Source organism: Lampris incognitus, chromosome 15 (assembly GCF_029633865.1).
Source record: "Lampris incognitus isolate fLamInc1 chromosome 15, fLamInc1.hap2, whole genome shotgun sequence".
Taxonomy (NCBI): domain Eukaryota; kingdom Metazoa; phylum Chordata; class Actinopteri; order Lampriformes; family Lampridae; genus Lampris; species Lampris incognitus.
Genome location: NC_079225.1, coordinates 34,709,574 through 34,725,262, shown reverse-complemented (window position 1 = coordinate 34,725,262; position 15,689 = coordinate 34,709,574). Strand labels below are relative to the sequence as shown.

The window sequence follows — 15,689 nt, the reverse complement described above, 5'->3', positions numbered from 1 at the left end:
TTCATGTTTTTGTTACATTTTATACATTAATATATACTCTGTTACAATTTAATTTAGCAGACGCTTTTATCCAAAGCAATGTACATCTGAGAGTTAATGCAACACAAACAAGGATCTAGTCAGGGGGCAACAACACAAATAAATGCCAAAAAAAACTAGGTTCAAGTTCCGATAGAACATAGGTGTCAACAGACAGTGCACAAAGGCTATGCATATGTATACACACACACATACATACACACACACACATATATATGTGTGTGTGTGTGTGTGTGTGTGTGTGTATGAAGATTGTTGTGTTGTAGTGTTGTTATTCTATGTTAAGTACACAGAGAGCTACGAAACCAGAGTCAAATTCTATGTATGTGCAAATCTACATGGCCAATAAACATGATTCTGATTCTGATTCATTTGAGTTAGTTTTGGTTTCACAATGATGCTAAGATTTTCATTGGGATTGACGAAGAAGAACTGTATTAGAAATGATTATATTAGAGGGACTGCTCAAGTTGGACGGTTTGGAGACTAAGCAAGAGAGGCAAGATTGAGATGGTTTGGACATGTGTGGAGGAGAGATGCTGGGTATATTGGGAGAAGGATGCTGAATATGGAGCTGCCAGGGAAGAGGAAAAGAAGAAGGCCAAAGAGGAGGTTTATAGATGCGGTGAGGGAGGACATGCTGGTGTCTGGTGTGACAGAGGAAGATGCAGAAGACAGGAAGAAATGGAAACGGATGATCCGCTGTGGCGCCCCCTAACGGGAGCAGCCGAAAGTAGTAGTAGTAGTAGTGGTAGTGGTTTTGGTAAGACGCTGTCGTTCGACTTCCGACGTACGAGTACTTGCACAAGAACTTCCCGTCTGGTTTGTTGAGAGAAGAGATGGCTTTGTTTTACACTCGCTGTTTGCAGGACCTCCCTAAAATCACGGTCAGCGATGTACATTGCATCGGGAGTGCTTCCTCGGTAGTTCAGACGAGCAAAAAAGGAAAGGGGTGTAAGATGTGTATTTCGAGCTACATCGACAACTACGAGGATGAGTACCTGACATGGTATCTTCTGTACAGTTGTTAAATATAGCCCAGTACTTATTGCAATCTACTGTGTGTGTGTGAGAGGCATGGTGGGGGGTGGAGAGACTGAACAGGTGAGTTAATTTGGCAGGGGCGATTAAATGAAATGATACAAATCAGACATACCTAGTGTAAAACCCAATGTCCTCATCAGAACCTGTAAATCGCCTCAGGCTGAATTTGCCTGTAGCTGGACGGTCTCTAGTTGTTTCTGGAGCACTTCTATTTGTTTCCTCAATGACTCATTTTGGGCCAGGGCATCATTCAAAGCGGCAGGATTACGAGCCACGCAATAGTCATGCTCTTGCAGGCAGCTGCTGACATCCATCTCATTATCAGAGGAGTCCAGAGCTGGAAGAGGGGCGACAGCAAGATGCTCCCAGCGCTCCCAGGCACCTAGCCTGGGTGCGGGTTTGGAGTACTCACTCCACGGAAAGAGTTGGGAACAGCTCTTTTCTTGAGCCTCCGTAACACACCTGTAGCTGGCACAGCGAAATCACCCGCTTCAAAATGCCGACTACACTTTTGCGCTCTTGGTGACGTAAATGCATCCCTCCGAATCTTCACTTGCCACTTGGCTCTTTCCCCGCAGTTGCTAAGGAATGAATGGAAACTTAAAAGAGAATTATAACGCGCCGAATTCGCACACACTGCACACAACAGTGCTCAGTGCAGCCTGATTAACGGCGTTGATACTTGAACGCCCCTTTTTGCCCTGTTTGATTCATTGATTTTTTCGGGCGAAATTAAGATTTCGGACGGATAAATTAGCAGCTAACTAATGATTCATTAAGATTTAAGCATCCGGTTGTACCGGAAGTTCTTATGCAAACAGACACACCCGGTAGTTCCGCAGCGCGATATTAACACTTTTAAAAAAAATAATTATTGAACAACTGAAAATTTTACAGAAAAAACAGGTATATAGTATTAGCACATATCAGGTTCAATACAATACAACTACGTCAAAAGAATACAATAAGAGTATCAGACAGTTACAGCGATAAATAAATGATAATAATATAATAAAAACAAAGAACAGACATACAACAAAACGAGTACATATGTAAAAATCTAAGATAATCAGAGGTTTCAGGGGGAAAAGTTTCATAATAATTCAACAGCTTATTACTTTTTTGTTGTTTACAAGGCTGGGAGATTTAAGTAAAGAGTTCAGTTCTTGGAGAAAAGGAGCAATTTTGGGTAGTGATTGAGAGAATTTCTGCTTTGTGAATAAAAAATTTTGCATGTAAAATAACAAAATTAATCAGATATTCAAGAGCACCATCTTTTGGATTACCATAGTGACAGATAACATCTCTAATGTTAAAGGAGTTTGCGGCTTCAAAAAATTAGACTCTAGACCAAACAAACAAAACAAACAAATCTTACTTTATTCAGACACAAACGTAGGTCCATGTTAAAGACAACAACAAAGACATACAACACAAGACAAGAACACAAAAATATAGCTAAAAACACTAGCTCAAAAGGCCACAATGATTAAAAGCTATACAGACATTTGTTCCAATGTTTCCAGGAACAAGAGGAGTACCTGGTGTCACTTTGTGTAGGCTCCGTTAACAGCATTATAATTACATTCTTAGAATCAATTAATCGACACATAAATTTGTACATAAAATTCCTCAACACAGCATGAAAACTAGGAACATTGCTAGTCACAAACATATGACTTGCACTTGTCCATCTTAGAAGCTTGAGCAAGATTCTAAATGCATCATTATATGCTACCTGCAGCTTTTTCATTTTTGCTTTACTATAAGTGCGCCACAAGTGGGCTGTATAGAGTGGAGTACAGTAGGCCCTAAAAAGAGCAGTTTTAACCTCCTCTGTACAGATGAAATTTGCATGCCAGCATATTGGCTTGTGCATACAGTTTGCAACACTGGCGCATCACATCATAGTTGTCACATAGATAATTCCTGATGATGTGACCCAGATATCTAATGTTGTTCACCACATTTAGTGCTTGGTCTGCCAAGAAGAATGAGGGAAAATTTTGCTTTTTATCCTCCTTGGTTCTAGCAATCATGACAACACTCTTTTTAGAGTTCAATGTAATGTCATGCTGCACACCATAACTTGAGCAGACTCTGAGCAGTTGCTGTAAGCCAGCACTATAAGGGGACAGTATGACTAAGTCACCAGCATACATCCAATGGTTAATTAGACTATCCCCCACCATACAGCCAGTCTTACACTCTTTTAACTTTTTTGGAGAGATCATCCATACACACCAATGAAGCGAATTCGGGGGGCAGCTGCAGGCACCGCCACAGCCGGGACGCGAACCCATGTCTCTCACACTGCAAGCGACAACGTTAACCAGTCGACTAAAGGGTCCGACCCATTAGCCAAGAGCTACCGAGCCTATTCATCCGTGATTGTTACATTGCCCCGTTCCTTCGGGAAGGGCGTCCCTGGCCGGACCGTCACAGCTGGGGCGCGAACTCGTGTATTCCGCACCGTGGGCGACAACGTTAACCAGTCGATTAAAGGGTCCAACCCGTTAGCCAAGGGCTACCAAGCCTATTCATCCGTGATCGTTACAGATCAGTCCAAATTTTATGGGATATTTCACAATCAAAGAATAAGTGCGAGATGGTTTCTGTATTATGTTTACGAAAGGTACAAGAGATATCAATGTCTGTAAACCTGGCAGCAAAACAGTTAGCGGGGTATATTTTATGTAAGATCTTGAAATGTATTTCCTTGGCCTTGTTAGAAATACAGTACTTGTAAGGTAAAAGCCAAGCCCTTCTCTACTTTGTCCTCAATTTTAGACCTCCAAAAAAATTTGCCTCTAGGTACAGTTTTGTTCTTTCTTTGAAAATTTTGGCGAATGTGCTTATTGTTACATTTTCTGTTAGTTCAATTCCATCCAACGTCAGCAAAGGTTGTGTTATCTTATTTTCACTATAGCTCAAGTGGTTTTTCACAAGTTGAATTAAATATTTTGGAATAGCATGAGTTAAGAAATTAAATTCTCTGAAGGGAACAGGAAAACTCTGTACAGACATAAAGTGTTCATACGACACGATATTGCCAAATTCATCAAAATTATTGAAAATATGATAAATATCTCTTTGGAAACATTTAGGAAAGAATAAGGATTTGCTTCTGATAAGTATGTCACAGTTATTCCAGAGAAAAGTTTTGTGGGGCGAGAAATTGTGGACATAAGACAGCTTCCAGGCTAGAAGGGCTTGCTGATGGAATTTTGGACACGTTTAGTCGTAGACCTGAGGCATTGGAAAATTGGTTAACTACGTTAATAAAGTTACTCAAGTGGTTCTTGTCCTTCAAAAACAAAGTAGTGTCATCTGCCAGTTGTGAGATTTTTAACTCCACCAAAAATCGAAATTCCTTCCAAACTTCTATCAGTCATGATATTAATTGATAATAATTTGGTAACTAAAATAAATAAGAAGGGAGAAATGGGACAGCCTTAACGGACCCCTCTGTTAATCTGGAATCTTTTAGAGGTATTAAAGTTAATTATAACAGAACTATTAATATCTTTGTAAAACATATTGACAATGTCAACAAAGTTATTTGCAAAACCAAGTGCCTTGAGGGACTGTAAAAGAAATTTGTGTTCAATTGTGTCAAAGGCCTTATAGAAGTCTAAGAGCAAAATTAAGTGCTTTAGAATTTACTGCATCTGCATAATCCAACAGATCTAGTATGAGTCTTATGTTACAGCTAATATGCCAGTTTTTCATGAATCCTGTTTGAGTTTCGGCTATAATAGAGTCTAACCCTCTATTTAATTTGTTCGCATATACTAATGCCAAAATCTTATAATCAATTGTTAAAAGAGTGATGGGAAACCAATTTTCGATTGATAAGGGGTCTTTATCGGGTTTGGGGATAAGAGATATCGTGCCTTGCTTCACTGTAGCCACCATCTCTCCCTGACTGATGCATTCTTGGTACATAAACAGTGGGTTTTGAATAAGTTCCCAAAAGTGAGTATAAAATTCGACGGATCCTGGAAATTTTCCTTTTTTCATTGAAAATAACGCATTTTTAATTTCATTAGCTGATAGGTAAGAATCGCAAATTTATAGCTTTACATTCTCCATCAATTAGGGGGCCCAAATGGAAAATTATATAGTGTGTAAAATTAATGATTATATCAAAATTGAATGTAAAAATATCATTATGTATTTTAAACATGGAAAATATGGCATTGAATTTATTGTGAATTTGTTAATTTTCCATCCATTATCCAAACCGCTTAACCTGCTCTCAGGGTCGCGGAGATGCTGGAGCCTATCCCAGCAGTCATTGGGCGGCAAGCGGGGAGACACCCTGGACAGGCTGCCAGACCATCACAGGGCCCACACACACACACGCACACACACACACACACACACACACACACACACACACACACCCCTAGGGACACAAATGCCAATTTACAAAGGTTTCCCCCAATTTTATTGGTTTTTTTATGCGAATTTAAAGAATATATTAAAACTCTGACTTTCATTGACACTAAAAAAAGTAACAAAACCATTAAGCTGTACAAGGATATTTTCAAAGAGGAATGATGTCACTTGTTTCTTTTGTTTGTTTGTTTTTTCTCTTTTCTTTATTTTCTTTCTTTCTTTGTTTGTATGAGTTTTCTCATTTTCATAATCCCTAGTAGATTTGTTTTGTAATTATTATTTATTCAAAGTCTTTTCTTACTGTACCATTTTGTGAAGTACATGTCTACTATATTTGTACATTTCAATATTTTGCAATAAAGTTTATTTTTAAAAAAGCCTGTCGCTGTTTGAATTAATAGAGAAAATGAATGAATGGATTCATTTTGTCGCTATTGTAATATTATTATTATTATTATTATTATTATTATGTGTTTTTGTTGGTAGTAATCAGTATTCTGGTTCTGATTACTACCAGCAAAAATACACTAGAAACGAACTGAACTATGGTTCAGTTTGAGCTGGACCGGGACCGCCTCTTTTCGTCAGACCAAGGCTGCTAGGTCCGGACCGTTCGTGTTTTGTTCTGGTTCTGAAACCTACTGACTGGAGGCTGGGAAAACTGAAACAACACATTTTACTTACATCTGTTGCTGTTGGGTGGCATGCATTTCATAAGTGGAAAAATAAGTAAGGCCCAATCTCCATTCACTGAACACAATGCTCTGAATGTTGCATGCATATTGTATGCACAGTCAAATAGGCTGTAAAAATCAGAAGACGGTTCTCCAATATGTAATATTATTTGACTTCCCTTACAGGTACAAGTAAACATAAACATAAAGGGAACTGCATGATGCCATACGTGAAGGTAAACAATATCCGCTTGTAACAATAAGGTCACATTCATCACTTTACAGATATCTTGAGTGTAAAAGGAGTGTTAGTCTATTGTTATCAATAAAAACAACAATACAAAGAAATGGAAGAAAGGGGCATGCTGCCAAAACTACATGATTTCCATTCCAATGATAAAATGTAGTGTTTACAGTGTATTTTCTCTGACGTCACAAAAGTTTAAACAATGTTGTCATCTGGACCAGCCAGAAAATACACCGCTGTTCATCCGTAAAGCTCTGCTTCTGGGCAAACCAATACAAAATACAATAAAGCCCATGTACAGCTGGCATTCAAACCATAATGCGGGTGAAAGATGCATCAAAACTGTCCCTAAATAAGCCAATGAGCTTTGGATTGGATACAAAAAAACAAGTGTACCTAAAGTCTATCATCGCCTGCCTTTGGATGGATACATCTTTTATCTGCAGTGGGATTTTAATGCCATGTCCTAAATTATTTACACACCCAAGAGGGAGACGGCATGTACTGGAAGCCGATTTGGATACAGAAAATTACACCTTGCAGAGGAATCGAAGGGCTGTACATTAGGAAGAACATGGAGACATAAAGCACCATAAGAAGACTTGAAGGGAAGTGCCTGAGGTTGTAGAGTAGTCCTTATAAATTCTGTAACACATACTGACAACCATGCGAACCACACCTAAATGCATCCCTGCAGGATGATATACACCATCTAATCTCTGGTGGCAGTGACTACATGCATTATTAGGTAGTTCCACTTTTCCTGTTGTAAAGTTGTTGCTCCAATTTAACAAGCACATGGTAACTTCACTTTGAATATGGAATTGCCCGACGCATGTGGCCGCCGCCGTGGTCACCAGTTTATCATGTCACACTTCTCTTTTGTACAAAGGAATATAGAAGTCAGTCTTACCACAAGTTATAGTTATTTGTGGAAGTAAGCATTTTTCTCTGAAGCTCAAGGAAACTTGTCTGTTAAAAAGAAATGTCAAAATAATATTGTCTTCTACATACTGCTGTTGTTTTTCCTCATTTTTCAAAGCATATAATCTGGTCTTTGTTTATAAAGGAATCTATAAATTAGTTGGATAAAGTGTTTCCCCTACATTCATTTAGCAGCAGTGAGGCACGGCAGAAACACAACAACCTCTGTTGTGTCAGTGTGAAAACGTTTCAGAACCATAGTCCTCAAAACTGGAACTATACGAATGGTTCGTAGAGCAAAAAATTTACCCAGTAACCACCAATGCTGTGAAAATATACCGGTAACGGGGGCGTCCGGGTGGTGCAGCAGTCTATTCCATTGGTTCCCAACACGGGGATCGGCGGTTCCAATCCCCGTGTTACCTCCGGCTTGGTCGGGCGTCCCTACAGACACAACTGGCTGTGTCTGCAGGTGGGAAGCCGGATGCGGGTATGTGTCCTGGTCGCTGCACTAGCGCCTCCTTCTGGTCGGTCGGGGCGCCTGTTTGAGGGGGAACTGGGGGGAATAGTGTGATCCTCCCATGCACTACGTCCCCCTGGTGAAACTCCTCACTGTCAGGTGAAAAGAAGTGGCTGGTGACTCCACATGTATCGGAGGAGGCATGTGGTAGTCTGCAGCCCTCCCTGGCTCGGCAGAAGGGGTGGAGCAGCGACCGGGATGGCTCGGAAGAGTGGGGTAATTGGCCAAGCACAATTGGGGAGAAAAAAGGGGGGGACATGTGTGCGTGTGTGTGTGTGCGCGCACACACACACACGCACACAAGCTATCTTTTCAAGAGTTATGAACCTTCTCATGTGATATGTATCAAGTTCGGCCACGGATTTAATATTTAAACAGAAACGAGAGAAAACAGGAAGGAGTTAGTACTCGAAATGTCTGCATGTGGGCTTTGACTGCACACCTAAAACCATGCATACAACAGCTGTTTGTCGTTTTTTTTTTTGACAAAATAATTAATTGCACGGTAACTTATACACCAGTCAGCCAGTACAGTAGTTATCAATCACGAGTCTCAGTGACTCTGTTAAATGCTGTGTCGACCCATAATGGCAGGTCCAGTGAGTCCCTTCACACTAACTTCGGTTGAGTCAATAGTATGTAAACGTGTTTAGTATTCTGAATAATGATGGGCCCAGATGAACGTGTGACAGGTCCTGTGCCTGTGGTGGAATCTGACTCTGGTTCCAAAAACTTAAGTCATGTGGTATAGACCCTCCATCTTTTGTCATCCAACCATTGCTCCTCTGTTTACCGTCCAATAATGTCCATTAATTCCATAAAAATAATCTCGAAAAATAAACGTTTGAAATACAGGTGTTTGCATCTCAGAGGGGCAGCCAGAGTCTGAGCTCGTCCAAGAACCGCCGTACGTTGGTGACGTAAAAGTCGCCGTTGTGAGAGAAGTCGGTGCATACGTTGGAGTACGTGTCCACCAGTGTGCAGTACAGAGCGGTCCCGCCGATGCTGATTATCACAGTAACCATACACAGCAGCAGCAGGATCAGGCAGGAATCTCCACCCACCTCGTCTGTAATGCAAGGAAGAAATGTGGGTGTATAATAATAATAAAAAAACAATGTTTACAGAAATGAAGTTTTTAAACTTGTGAACATCAAATTTTGTTTTTCAGAGACTGTTTAGCTGTTAGTATTGCCGGACCTAGTCTCAGCGCTCAACTTGAGAGAAATTAATGTGCTCTGATCATAAATTGAGGCATTTTAAAAAGCAAAGCAGAAAAGAAATCTTGGCTTTTTCAGTTGGTGGTACTTGAAGACACTAAAACTAGAAGTTCACACAAAATAAATAAATAAACAGACAGGCATTTAAATTAAAATTTCTGCTGCATAATAAACTAATGGCTTTTTGACAACATTTGATATGCATGAGCGAGGGTGCTGTAGTGTGTGTCCATTTGTGTGTGCATGACTGTACTTGCTTGTTGAAGGGGGCTTTGTTTTTTATGTGTGCATGTGTGTTTGTGTGCGCCAATGAGCTCACCTACAAAAATACAAATCATTGGATGAGTGGGCATGTATGCCTCTTTTGATACAATCCTTCAACGTAATGAAGGGGACTGTATCCCTGTGTGTGTTTTGTGTACGTACGTATAGAAATGTGGGTGTGTGTACCTTGCTCTAGGCCATCCTCTGGCTCGCTGAAGCGGACCTTGCGTTTGGAGTTGTGTTTAGTAGCTGCAGGCAGTGAGGGTGGAAGTCCGTCCAGCGATGCTCTTCTTCTCTTCAGGATGGACACCAGACCATCCGGGGAGGAACTCTGGAGCAAAAACAAAAACCAATAAGGGCAAGGAACCGGAAAATATGATGCATAAACTGCACTGCACAAATTATCTAGTATTTGCATCAATTTATCCATCCATCCATTATCTGAACCGCTTATCCTTCTCTCAGGGTCGCGGGGATGCTGGAGCCTATTCAAGCAGTCATTGGGCGGCAGGTGGGGAGACACCCCAGACAGGCTGCCAGGCCATCACAGGGCCGACACACGCACACCGATTCATACCTAGGGACAATTTAGTACCGCCAATTCACCAGACCTACAAGTCTTTGGACTGTGGGAGGAAACCGGAGCCACCAGAGGAAACCCACACAGACACAGGGAGAACATGCCAACTCCACACAGAGGACGACTCGGGACGACACCCAAGGTTGGACTACCCTGGGGCTCAAACCCAGGACCTCTTGCTGTGAGGCGACCACACTAACCACTGCTCCACTGTGCTGCCTGCATCAATTTAAAGTTATCAAAAGTCATTGAAAAGATTCTTCAGATTGGATTTTTTAAAGGTTCTCTTTGATTTTACGGGAATACATGCCGAGTATAATTAATACTAATACCAACATCACTAATAGCTAATAACTAATAGCTAATATTAATACAACTGGGTACAATTTGGTCATGTTTAGAAGGGATGGCATGCACAAATAAAAAACGCAACCGAAAAGGCATGCAACCCTCAATTTGGTGTATTGATGACTAATCAATGACTGGATAAATGGATTAATGATTGATGTATTAATGATATGTCATATAATGTCTAGGGTAGGGAGATAAGTAAGGAGGATTAAGTTTAGAATCAGTGGTAGGTCCTGTTTTATTCACCGCTTAGTTGCACATGCAAGAAATTCTAATCGCTTACATAAAAAAAGAAGACACCACTGTAAAAGTGGAATATACAAGTATGGTTGTGCAAGGAGTATAAAATTAAAAAACAAAAAGACATCCTAACACATTCACAAATAGGGAAAATAATTGCAGATAAGTCTTCTCACAACAATATTGCACTGCTAAGAAACGCATCAACGTAAATATATACAGATCAGAATGTGTATTCAGAAGCTTGTCCTGTGTGTGTGTGTGCCCCGCGACCCTGAACTGTAAAAGCAGGTGTAGGCAACGAATAAATTAACTTTTAGGAGGCTGATTTGTTGTTTGGTTGCTTGAGTAGTTTTTAGGTGGATTTATTGATATTATAGTAAACGTATCAATGACCTGTATTTTGTTAATAAACTTTAGACTTTGTTTCCTTTGCACTGCCCAGTTGTCATGCACATCTATTAAGCCTTGACTCGTGTGGGTCAATCAATGGGTCACCTTCTTAATTGTACTTGTTGCCCTGTCACAGCACTATATAATCAGTGTCATTGTTTTGTTAGCTGTAGCGAGCCAGACTCAAATCCTGCAGTTACACACTACAGCCAACAGAGGTCACTGATAGCGAGAAATACCGCGAGCAGAGCTGCAAACGCCACTAACCATGGAAAGGACAATTTAACACAGCCACATGCTCTTAAATTAGGTCCTTTGTTTATCAGGACCGTTTATCAAGCTGCCACATTGATACGCTCTATTGTAGCATTAAAATTCAATTATTTTGTGAGGTTAAAGGGTCAACATCACGCTGCGCTAAATGCATGCCGGGAGGGAAATTATAATACCCAACATCTAATTATAAAAGCTAACACTATGCTTGACTTCCCTTTGGAGGGAGGCCAGAGAAACGTTTGGGGTCAACAGCAGTTTGCCATCAAATTGTTTTGCAGTTCCTTCCAACGATTGTTTCTGACACGAGCAGCTAAATATTAGAATGACTTTGTTTCAAAACTGTAGATTACACCGCTTATCTTGCTGGTGAGCCCATCTTAGCTATTGGAAATATTACTAAGAAATGCTCAAGCAATTATAATGGTATGTAGAAATAATACTTTCTTTGATTCTTCTTTATTTTTGTCACTACGAAAGAAAAGGGTCACACCCACGCCAATCCCAATCAAATCCCCACTGGATTACATAACAACTGAGACCCTCCCGCCCATTAATGCCGAGATTTGAGGTCTGGGTTCAATGTTCAGAATGACTCTGATTTCAGGCCTAACTCCTGGGAGAGCACCTTCAGCTCAGCGTTTCGGTCAGAGGAGAGGCCCTGGCTCCAAATCAAACCCAACAAAGAGTGCGTTTGTGCTGAGTTTGTTTCCCATGTCTCGGGGCCACACCTGTTAACATGGGCGGACCCAGTACTGATTTGGGGCATGCAGCCACTGGCCCTGATCTCCCTGGATCACCGCAGGGAATGGCCAAACACAGATGGATAGAGAAATACAGTTTTGTTGTCCACAGTATGTCTGTAAGACATAGTAAGGCCAGTTTACCAGGAAAAGATCAGGGTGGCGATATGGACAGAGTGTGGGACAGGAAGTGGGGAGCAAGGAACAACGAGTTGAAGGAGGAAGGCATGGATGCAAAGAAAGAGGGAAGGAATTAAAGAAAGATGGGAAGAAAGGAAGTAGTGAGGAAAGGAAGGATTAAAAGAAGGGCAAGAAAGATAAAGACAGTCAATGATATGAGCACCGGTGAAATGAGGACTTAATTTCTACGGACTCAAAGACAGACAAATTGAAAAATGAGAGAGACAGACAGATGGAGTATTTCTACCCCCTCAGTGTGGGACAGCTTGACCAGGTCCTTGGCCGAGGCCTGGGTGACTCCTGCTGGCCACTCCAGTTTCAACTCCTCCTCCTCTGGGGTCCCATCTGGTGTCTCCTCACACAACTCCTCCTCCTCCTCCTCTTCTTCTTCTTCTTCTTCTTCTACCTCCTGCCCTTCCTCATATAAATCCTCCTCTCCTCCATCCTCCTCCTTGCCTTCCTCTCGGTGGCCCCTGTCTTGTGAAGCTGAGTCTGACTCTGGGATCATGCTTGGTTCTTCTCCTTCAGCCTGTGGTGCCGATTCAGGTTTGTTGACTAAGGAGACATTAGACATTGGAGAGACAAAGACGCTGATTGTTGACTGGTTTACAATAAGGCTTTTCGACATATATGGACATGTTTTGGCTGGTGGTCCATTTTAGCTCAATTGTCAGAGCACAGCTCTTGTGCATAACAGAATAACTGAGGTAGTCGCGTAACTAAATCACTGCCTTGGGCGCACATGTTTTACCCCAAAGGCATCAAGTGGTCTGTGTGTGTGTGGGGGGGGGGGGTATGAATCCATGTTTTTGACTTAAAGGGGTCTCGGTGTTTTGCATTTTATAAAATGAATAGTTCAGAAATTTTCAAATGTATCCCTATCTAATACTCATGGTACATGTACTTCATAGGTACATTTCATTTTCACAGTGATCCTGTTCTTCGTACTGGACAGTGTCCACTCAAATTCGCTATGATGAGATCCATCCGTCTATCCATTATCCAAACCACTTATCCAACATAGGATCATGGGATGCTGGAGCCTATCCCAGCAGTCACTGGGTGGCAGGGAGGGAGACACCCTGGACAGGCCGCCAGTCCATCACAGGGCCCACACAGACACATACACACATTCACACCTAGGGACAATTTAGTATGGCCGATTCACCTGACCTACATGTCTTTGGACTGTGGGAGGAAACCGGAGCCCCTGGAGGAAACCCACGCAGACACAGGGAGAACATGCAAACTCCACACAGAGGCGGACCTGGGATGACTCCCAAGGTTGGACTACCCCAGGGTTTGAACCCAGTACCTTCTTGCTGTGAGGCGACTGCGCTAACCACTGCGCCACCATACCGCCCGCTACGATGAGATGTACTTTATTAATCCCCATGTGGAAATTCCTCCTTTGCATTTAACCCATCCCAACACACACACTGGAAGCAGTGGGCAGCCGTGTAGCTAGGAGCAGTGGGCAGCTGTGTGCAGCGCCCGGGGACCAACTCCAGTTCTTCTTTCCATTGCCTTGGTCAGGGGCACAGACAAGTATTAACCCTAACATGCATGTCTTTTTGATGGTGGGAGGAAACCAGAGCACCCGGAGGAAACCCACGCAGACACGGGGAGAACATGCAAACTCCACACAGAAAAGACCTGGGAAGGCTCGGGGTTCAAACCCAGGACATTCTTGCTATGAGGCAACAGTGCTAACTACTGGGCCACCGTGCTGCCAGCCTGCTGTAGCATCCTGTTAGCTTTGGCTGAACCACAAAGTGCTTTTTTTTTGTTTTGCATTGACTGGAAGATTGTGTAATTGTCCCCCATTAATTGCATCGAACTGGAGCTGTTTGTCCAGTATGAAGGAATGGATGGATGACTTGAAATGAAACCTCCCTATGTACTACATGAGAGGCGAGTAGAAAAAAGTGATAGACCTCAAATATTCTGTAGTATCCTTAAGCTCTTGGTAACAACAAAGCAACATAGTGAAGTGTTTCACCTTCCTCATGATCAGCGCTTGCGGTCTCATCCTCGTCACGCTGCTCCGCTTTATATTGGAGGATTTCCTGTGCTGTATCCGGCATGTCCTGTGGAAACGATCAATAACTTTGCCAGTCACTCCTCATATGCAACAAGGCAAAAGGTTGAAATATATATCCCAGAGACAGTGATAGAATAGGAAAGGTGTTCGAATGTCTCACCTTTTCCACAATGAGTGATGGCCTGTTTGGAGAAAGAAAGAAAGGCAGGGCATTATTAAGAGAGGAGAATATGCAGAAAAGGAAGGGAGGAATAAAGAAAGAAAATGAAGTGATGGAGGAAGAGAGAAATGAGACAGAGAGACAGGTGGGACTGGATTAAGGGTGAAAGGGTTTTAATGTATTTGACTCAGCGGTTTTAAATGGTTAAATGGCTGCAGGCCCATGCCTGAGAGTGTGCGCTGGCATCTGGTTCCCATGCAGCATACATCCAATGACAGAGCTGCATAGTAGGAGGGACGTGGCATGGGTGAGTCACAGGGCAGACTAACACAAAAACCTCTCTGGCTCTATGACCAGAGGAAAAAAGTATCCTGGAGTGGTTGTCTTATCTCCAAATGTTTTTTTTTCAAGGATTTTGATTTTTCCTTTTCTGCCATCAGTGTTTAGTGCTTTATCAACAGTTTGTCTTGGCCATGTTACTTTTTTTCCCTACATGGAGAAAAAAATCAGCAATCAGTTATGGGGAAAATGGGAAAAACTGGCCCTAAAGTTTTCAGCTGGAGACTAATGATGGGAATCAGGAAATGCGACCGGCATTAGTAGAGGATGAAACTGATTTACTAAGGCGGCATGCCCTGTCTGGATATGAGCTGGGCCATGGGAACGTTGGGCTATTTTGTAAGGCATACAGGTATAAGATCACTTCCCCTACAGCATCAAACAGATGAGCGTCAGTGAAGACAAATTACAAAGTGATGCTAAAAAGCATTTAAAGTCAGTTGATGTCTTGGATCCCATCCTCTGGAGGCAGTATAGGACGTTCAAAGGATGACGCACGGTATTTATGAATGCATGATTCTGTGTCCGGGTAGCGTAGCGATCAATTCTGTTGCCTACCAACACAGGGATCGCCGATCGTCGGGCATCCCTACAGACACAATTGGCCATGTCTGCGGGTGGGAAGCCAGATACGGGTATGTGTCCTGGTCGCTGCACTAGCGCCTCCTCTGGTCAGTCGGGGTGCCCGTTCGGGGGGGAGTGGGAATTAGGGGGAATAGCGTGATCCTCTTACGCGCTACATCCTCCTGGCGAAACTCCTCACTGTCAGGTGAAAAGAAGCGGCTGGCGACTCCACATGTATCGGAGGAAGCATGTGATAGTCTGCAGCCCTCCCCGGATTGGCAGAGGCAGTGGAGCAGAGATCGGGACGGCTCGGAAAATGGGGTAACAAGTCTGAAATATCCATTATTTGGTGAGTCTTCCACTAAACTACGAGTTTTACTATGCTATAAAGCAGTGTATTTGTAGCCATAGTAGGTCAAAGTCCGGCTTGCATTAGGAGTCCTGTTCTCGGAATGAAAAGGTCCGGTTTGGGGGGGGGGGGGCTTA

At 42.4% G+C, this 15,689-nt stretch overlaps 1 long non-coding RNA gene across 1 annotated transcript; it reads right to left on the bottom strand.

Moving 5' to 3' along the window:
* Window positions 1–6,313: 6,313 nt before the first annotated feature.
* On the bottom strand, window positions 6,314–12,447 carry LOC130125427 (uncharacterized). The gene is made up of 3 exons (XR_008811430.1): window positions 12,344–12,447; window positions 9,523–9,667; window positions 6,314–8,921 (listed from the first exon to the last, which is right to left on the bottom strand). It is a non-coding gene; the product is annotated as an uncharacterized LOC130125427 (long non-coding RNA).
* Window positions 12,448–15,689: the final 3,242 nt, after the last annotated feature.